The 8,665-nt window shown below is 39.2% G+C and overlaps 1 pseudogene; it reads right to left on the bottom strand.

The window, feature by feature from the left end:
- Nucleotides 1-658: 658 nt before the first annotated feature.
- On the bottom strand, nucleotides 659-1,068 carry LOC127186540 (40S ribosomal protein S15a-like; annotated as a pseudogene).
- Between the last annotated feature and the right edge of the window lie 7,597 nt (nucleotides 1,069-8,665).

Here is an 8,665-nt window from a genome sequence, read left to right as displayed (position 1 = left end):
AAAAATTTATATCTGTCTTACCCAGGTTAACTAAAACTATTTTAAAATATAACAAATGTCTATGTCTTAGTTAATTACTAGCCAGGCCTAGAGTAATACATGTAATTATAAAACAATACAGAAGTGAAGAGGCATACAAAGAGTTGCTGGGCATTCAGTCTGTGAGTGTAAGTTGGTGATATGTTATGTAGGATACTTTAGTGAAGATCAGTCAAGAGAAATTAAAAGACTTTGAGGCAACGCCTGTAACATGTGTCATCTAAGATTTGTACCACGCCCTCCAAAAGGAATCATTACACTCATCTTAAATACGTTACTAAAATTTGCAACTGACTTTACACCATGTTTCCAAGACAAGCCAAAAGCTGTAAGTCTCTGCTGCTAAATCTGCAGCGAGAGTGCTGCCTTGCTTAATTTTTCATTTGGTCTTGGTTTGTGGTATGTTTGTTAATGGTTTTTAGTCTTCTTTGAAGTTTTCTTACTTATTCGTTATTTCTTTTGTTCTTTTTCCTCTGTTAGTTTGCGATGGCTACACAGTGTATATAGTGACTGCCCCTTTTAAACTCCTATTGAATAAAATGAACATATTTTTAGGAATAAAAAATGATCTCCAAATCTTCATTTTTTTTCACAGTCCACAGAGGCTTTTTATCTATGTTTACTTATGTTGTATCTCTTGAAAAAGAATATCAGGATTTTTTCCTCCTGTATGTTTTCCTCTTGCTTCCATGTGGTCCGTGATGCCAGCTGAGATGGTCAATACAATGAAGCTAAGTTGACATGGCAGGAGCAGATTGTTTTGCTATTTTTCTAGATCTTGAGTTGCACATCAAATCTAGGGATGATCACTCCACACTTGTTCAGGCTGCCTGTGAGTTTCTTGACGGTTTTCCTGGCTCTGTTGTCATCATTGATTTCAAATTCACCAAAGTAGCCATGGTTCATCATCACAGTTAGAAACTGGACAATCATTTTGGGGCATGTCCTGATGAGGACCTGAGATCTGCCTCTCTCATCATCATTGTTGATGTTCTTGAGAGCATTTGGCAAGGCATTGATGAGTGCCATGAGGAAGACATGGAAAGATGGCAGAAAGAGCCAAATCTTCACTCTTAAGGCTCTTCTTTAGTTAAGTGTGGTAGGCATGCTTATTGTCTCAGGCTACCAAGCATCCAAAAAAACTAGAGCTCAAAGATGCCATATTATTGTGAGAAACCCCAGGCACTCGACTGTCTCCTATAGACTTAATTTAATATCCATCAGCCTACCAAGGATGACTGCCAAACTGTTTACATCAGAAGAAAGGGACTGCCTAAATTTGAAAACTGAAAAAGTGTTCCTGGGCCAGAAAGATATGTCTGGCTGATAATACTAATTATATTAAGACTATATTTTTGGTACTGGAGAGATGACTGAGGGATTAAGCGAGTATGTTTCCATCCTACATGCACCCATTGTGATCATAACACTGACAATGTTTAGGGGGTAACAAATTACTGTTTCTGAACATTCTGGCAGAGCCCCAAGCAGCAAAACAGAAGCCCACAAACAGTTTAAATATACATAAGGTCACACTGGAAACATCTTGGCATCCTGCTGTGGTCCTAGTGTGCCCCCTAAGGTTTACTATGCCTATACACCCTTGGACTCAGATGCACTGGAGAACAAACAGTTGTGGTTCAACACTGCTTTTCTCACTGGGTGAGCTACAGAAATTAGAAGTTAAAATATTAGAGGCATTGGAAGATGTGAATAGGTTCTAATACTATAACAAATGTTTTTGCTTATAAATTTACAGGGTTTAAAATTTGTATTTGATTACAAGAGTGATTTTTTAATTCATATTCTACAGGTTGTTACTTTTCTGAGTATGATTAACTTATCAGCATGGAACGATAATAACTCATCATGGCTTACATTTAATGTGATATATTTGAAACTCTATTTTTTTTTGTTTTATTCTGTGCTACATTCAGAAAAACATGCAAAAAAAAACTTCTGGAAACATTTCTGATTTGTAACTACACATTTAGGCCTGTGATTATTTTAATTTTTTTTAAGTTTTACTAATTTTATGAGTATATAATTGACTCTCGCTCTTTTGTTGAGAATGTTATCTATTAAATTTGTAGAGTGGATTGACACTATTAACAGGTGGAGACTCCACTGTAACATTATTAAAATGTTTTTCTGATATATTTGTAATTTTCTTCTAAGATATAGTCAAAATCTGTGCTAGTTGACATAAAAAAGAATAAAAAAATTTTTGTTACTTTACTGAAGAAAAATATAATTTAGATAAATAACACTCATGATTTGGTAGAATACTCTGGCTTTTCAACTGAAACACAAATGTAAAAGGAAAGAGGAAGTTCATGGAAAATAAGAATGAGAGGAGACATACTGTGCCAAATCTCATTAGAGGACAAGAGCATTTGAATAATTAATAGGATATACTCTATTAACTGTAATTTAATTGGTTTAAGTTATTAAGATCAGGCAATAAATTTGTGTTTCAGCAAGATTTTGTTCCTTACAATGCTTTAAAGCCTCAGTGAACATAAAGTAATTTTTAAAAGACAAACATTCAGATATAGCAACAAGCACCCTCTTCCTAATGAGAAATATCGAAGTTATATTACTAAATTTTGGGTATTTATTGGAGAACTATTAAATTAATTAAAAATTTGGAAACAGCATTTACTTTCCTCTACATATTTCCATTTTTTGGGTTTGTAAGCAAAATCATTATTAATGGAATATTGGCTGGAAATCTGCCTGAGGTACCTAACATGACTGTCTTTTAGACAAATGGACACAGTTTATATTCTATCTACAGAATAGAGAGAGGACAAGGCCATGGTGCTTGTAAGAGAGCTTTACTCCTGTAAGGCATGTCATGCAATGCCCAATAGCTGATGGGGTTGAAAGCAATTATGAGAATATAGACAAGAAAAATACCATCTCAGGTATTTTCTCTAACTCTCTCAGTTCTGTTGAAACATTTCAGTATAAAAATATATGAAATGTTAAGAGAAAGGCTATTTTCAAAAATACATGAATCATCCTCATTACTGTATAGATTAAAAATTAAAATCTTGAGAAGCAGATTTCCTATCTGTAACAGCAGTGCCCGTCTCAGATCTTATATGCAGAAAAGGCTGTCCTTGAACTCACGGAGATCCCCTAGCCTCTGCCTCTGCCTTCTGAGTGCTGAGATTTAAGGCATAGGCCATAGTGACTGATAAAAAAAGAATTTAATACAAATGTTTTTAACAATTGTATTTCCAAACTGATAGCAATAATGAATATAGAAAGAGTAAAAATCTGGGCATAGTGGCACACAATTTTAATCCCAGCACTCAGAAAGGCAAGTGCAAAGAGAATGCTGTGATCTTGAGGCCAGTCTCATCTGAAAAGTGAGTCCAGGATATCCAAGGCTACATCAAGAAACTCTGTATCAAAAAAAAAAAAAAACCAGGAAAAATGTTGAAAGGATGAAAGAAAAGAGAAGCATCATAGGTGTTACCCAGACATATCCTTAAATATATTATTTTTATGTTTAAACATTGAATGACATGCACTAATATGATTGCCTGAATGAATCTTCAGTTATACAGGTTGAAATAAAATTCTAAAATGATGAATATTTTATATATTCCTGGATATATATGTTTCTTAAAAACAAAACACATAAGCGGAGATCCAAGATGGCGGCGAGCAGTGTGGACCGCGTTTGGAGGCTCCAGTGAACAATTCAGGGAATTGCACAGATTTGTGAGCCAGGAACACCGAGGTCCGACATCACGGCAGCGGGAGTGCTCCACGGTTTGGAGGGACCAGGGTGCGGAGGACCTGCATGCCCCTGCACACGGGAGGAGCGTGGTTTTTCTCTGATCGGAGCGGCAGCGGCAGAGGCAGCAGCACCAGCTGCACCAGCAGCGGCGGCTGAGGTTTGCAGATCATAGCCTTCCGGTGGAGGCGATTGGTGTGGTGGCTGGTGGGAATTGCTGCGGGAGAGGGGACTCGTGGCAGGATTTGGGTCACGTGGAGCCTTTGGACCCAGACTGGACTCGGCGGACACTTCGGCCCCAGAGTCCCGGGTACTGGCCCGGCCCAGCAAGCAATTCTGCCTGAGGCACTAACTCAGCGTGCCACAGCTCCCCTGCTGTGGCGCAGGCTCAGTTGAGCTCGCAGCTCCACACTAGGCACCACCTCAGCTCAGCGGCAGCTCCCCTGCGGTGACACAGTCTGGGCGGAGCACTTGGTTTCACCACAGGCGCTAACTCAGAGCAGCCACAGTTCTCCTGCTGTGGTGCAGGCTTGGTGACGTGCTCAGTTCCATCCTAGGCACCACCTCAGCTCAGCGGCAGCTCCCCTGTGGTGACACAGTCTAGGCGGAGCACTTGTTCCACCACTGGCGCTAACTCAGAGCAGCTGCAGTTCTCCTGCTGTGGCGCAGGCTGGACAGAGCTCTCGGTTCCACCAGCTCTAAGACTCTGGTTGGACACAGTGTGCAGTTTGAATCCAGAATTCCTGGCTGAGATTGGTGGTCAGTTCGGGCCCTGAGTCAATAACTGAACACAGCACGCACTTTGGGCCAAAGGCCCTAGCGGAGCTTGGTGCGTAGTCCCAGCCCAAAAATTCTGGCTGGACCCTGTGTGCATTTTGGGCCCAAAATCCCTAGCTGAGCTTGGCAGACGGTTCAGGCCCTGAGAATCTAGCTGAGTCCTGCCCGTGGTTCGGGCCCAGTGCTCCTGGCTGGACTTGGCAGGGAACACAGAAGGCTGTGGATACCTTGGCCTGACCCAACACTCATTCAGAGACCCAGAACAATTGCAGGATCCATAGAAGAGGGGGGCTGAGGATCACTGGCTGTGAGAGACCAGAACAACAGGGCTAACCTCCTAACATCCACACCAATGAAGCTCTGAGCTCGCAGCCTAGGGAAATCGTGAGAAAACAAGTGAATCTATCGTCAGACACACTCCATTCAACTCTGGAAGATACCGAACAAAAGCAAAGACGGCAAGATGTCTAAAGGACAAGGAAAAAAGCATACGCAAAAAAGCCCAAAACAACATGGCGTCTCCAGTTTCCAGCTATCCCAAAGAAAACAACCCAGAGAACTCAAATACAACGGAAATACAAGAAAATGACCTCAAATCCTTAGTAATGAGGATGATAATGGAGGAAACAAATAAAATTCATAATCAAATGCAGGAAGACGCAGACAAACAGGTGAGAGACATAAAAGAAGCGCATAGAGTGGAACTGGAAAAATTGCAGGAAAATGCAAACAACCAGATAAAAGAAATAAATAAAACGGTACAAGCTCTGAAGACCTATAAAGAGGCAATGGAAGAAACTCAGGAATATACAAAAAATCAGATAAAAGAAATCAAAAAATCAGTTCAAGATCTGAAAATGAAAATGGATTCAATGATAAACACACAGACAGAAGAAAAACGAGAACGTGAGACCTTAGAGAAGAAGGCGAGCAACACAGAGGTGAGCTTTTCTAACAGAATCCAAGAGATGGAAGAAGGAATCTCAGGGCTAGAAGATACAATCACAGATATTGAATCAACCATTAAAGAAAATGCCAAACCTGGAAAACTCCTGAAACAAAACATCCAAGAAATTAAGGACACCATGAAAAGAAGAAATCTGAGGATAATAGGCATTGAAGAAAGAGAAGACATCAGACTCCAGGGCCCAGAAACTATTCTCAACAAAATCATAGAAGAAAATTTCCCCGATCTAAAGAAAGAGATGCCTATAATCATACAAGAGGCCTACAGAACACCAAATAGAATTGCCAAAAAAGAAAAACTGCCCGCCACATAATAATCAAAACACAAAACATGCAGAACAAAGAAAAAATATTAAAAGCTGCAAGGGAAAAGGGCCAAATAACATTTAATGGTAAACCTATCAGAATTACACCTGACTTCTCAGCAGAGACGATAAAAGCCAGAAGGGCCTGGACAGAGATCCTGCAAACCCTAAGAGACCACAGATGCCAGGCCAGACTACTTTACCCAGCAAAATTATCAATAACCATTGATGGAGAAAACAAAATATTCCATGACAAAAACAAATTCAAACAGTACCTATCCACAAACCCAGCTTTACAGAAGGTACTAGAAGGAAAACTCCATCCAAATGGGTCAAGCTACAACTAAATCTACCCAGGAAATAGATAACTATCCCATGGCAAAAACACAACTACACAAACGCTCGACTGGAAACAACATCAAAATTAAGACTCTTAACAGTCACTGGTCATTAATATCTCTCAACATCAATGGCCTCAATTCTCCAATAAAAAGACACAGACTAACTGAATGGGTACATAAACAAGATCCAACATTCTTCTGCATCCAAGAAACACATCTCACCCATAATGAAAGGCATTACCTCAGGGTAAAAGGTTGGAAAAAATATTCCAAGCAAATGGTCACAAGAAGCAAGCAGGTGTAGCCATTTTAGTATCCAACAAAATAGACTTTCAACCAAAATAAATAAAAAAAGATGAGGAAGGACACTTCATACTCATCAAAGGTAAAGTCAACCAAGATGACATCACAATTCTGAACATCTATGCTCCCAATACAAGGGCACCCACATTTGTAAAAGATCTCCTAAAAAAAGCTTAAACCACACATCGATCCCCACACAATAATAGTGGGAGACTTCAACACCCCACTCTCACTGAAGGATAAGTCATTGAAACAGAAACTAAGCCGAGAAATAACATCATTAACCAATGCCATGGGTCAAATGGATCTAACAGATATCTATAGAACCTTTCACCCAAACAAGAAAGAATACACCTTCTTCTCTGCACCCCATGGAACCTTCTCCAAAATTGATCACATCGTAGGTCACAAAGCAAGTCTCAATAGATACAAGAGGATTGAAATAATACCTTGTATCCTATCAGATCACCATGCTCTTAGGCTGCAATTCAACAACAACAGAAATAACAAAAAGCCTACACGTACGTGGAAACTAAACAACTCTCTGCTAAATGACACCTGGGTCAGAGAAGAAATAAAGAAAGAAATCAAGGAGTTTCTGAAATTCAATGAAAATGAAGAAACAACATACCCAAATTTGTGGGATACATTGAAAGCAGTGCTAAGAGGAAAATTCATAGCACTAAGTGCCTTTAAAAAGAAATTGGAAACATCGCACATAAGCATCTTAACAACACAACTGGAAGCCCTAGAAAAAAAAGAAGGAGAAACAGCCAAGAGGAGAAGACGCCTGGAAATAATCAAACTCAGGACTGAAATTAACAAGTTAGAAACTAAGAAAACAGTCCAAAGAATCAACAAAACCAAAAGCTGGTTCTTTAAGAAAATCAACAAGATAGACAGACCATTAGCCAAACTAACTAAAAGGCAGAGAGACAGTATTGAAATCAACAAAATCAGAAATGAAAAGGGAGACATAACAACAGACACTGAAGAAATTCAAAGAATCATAAGATCCTACTTTGAAGGCATATACGCCACAAAATTTGAAAATCTAAGGGAAACGGACGATTTTCTTGATCAAGTTCACTTGCCAAAGTTGAATGAAGAACAGATAAACAAGTTAAATAGTCCCATTTCCCCTACAGAAATAGAAGCAATCATCGATGGTCTCCCAACCAAAAAAAGCCCAGGGCCAGATGGTTTCAGTGCAGAATTCTACCAGACCTTTAAGGGCGAGCTAATACCGATACTCTTCAAGCTACTCCAAAAGATAGAAATGGATGGAAAATTACCACATTCATTCTATGAGGCCATAGTCTCATTGATACCTAAACCTCACAAAGACTCAACAAAGAAAGAGAATTTCAGACCAATTTCTCTTATGAACATAGATGCAAAAATACTAAATAAAATACTTGCAAAACGAATACAGGAGCACATCAAAGATATCATTCATCATGACCAAGTAGGCTTCATTCCAGGCATGCAGGGATGGTTTAATATACGGAAATCCATCAATGTAATCCACCATATAAACAAACTGAAAATAAAAAACCACATGATCATCTCCTTGGATGCAGAGAAAGCATTTGATAAAATTCAACACCCATTCATGTTTAAAGTTTTAGAGAGATCGGGGATACAAGGCACTTTCCTCAACATAATAAAGGCTATATACAGCAAGCCAATAGCCAAAATCAAAGTAAATGGTGAGATACTCAAGGAAATTCCTCTAAAATCGGGAACAAGGCAACGCTGCCCACTCTCTCCATATCTCTTCAATATAGTACTCGAAGTTCTAGACAGAGCAATAAGACAACAAAAGGAGATCAAGGGTATCCAAATGGGAGAGGAGGAAGTCAAATTATCCCTATTAGCAGATGATATGATAGTGTACATAAGTGACCCTCAGAATTCCACCAGGGAACTCCTAAAGCTGATAAACACCTTTAGCAAATGGGCTGGATACAAAATTAACTCAAAAAAGTCTGTAGCCTTTCTATACAAAAATGACAAGGTTGCAGAGGAAGAAATTAGGAAAACCACACCCTTCACATTAGCCACAAGCAATATAAAATATCTAGAAGTTACCCTAACTAAGCAAGTATGAAAAAAATTTCAAAACTCTGAAGAAAGAGATTGAAGATGACCTGAGAAGATGGCATGATCTTCCTTGC

Source organism: Acomys russatus, unplaced genomic scaffold (genome assembly GCF_903995435.1).
Source record: "Acomys russatus unplaced genomic scaffold, mAcoRus1.1, whole genome shotgun sequence".
In the NCBI taxonomy this organism is placed as follows: domain Eukaryota; kingdom Metazoa; phylum Chordata; class Mammalia; order Rodentia; family Muridae; genus Acomys; species Acomys russatus.
Note: the sequence above shows the minus strand (reverse complement) of the source record. Positions and strands in the feature narration are given on the sequence as shown.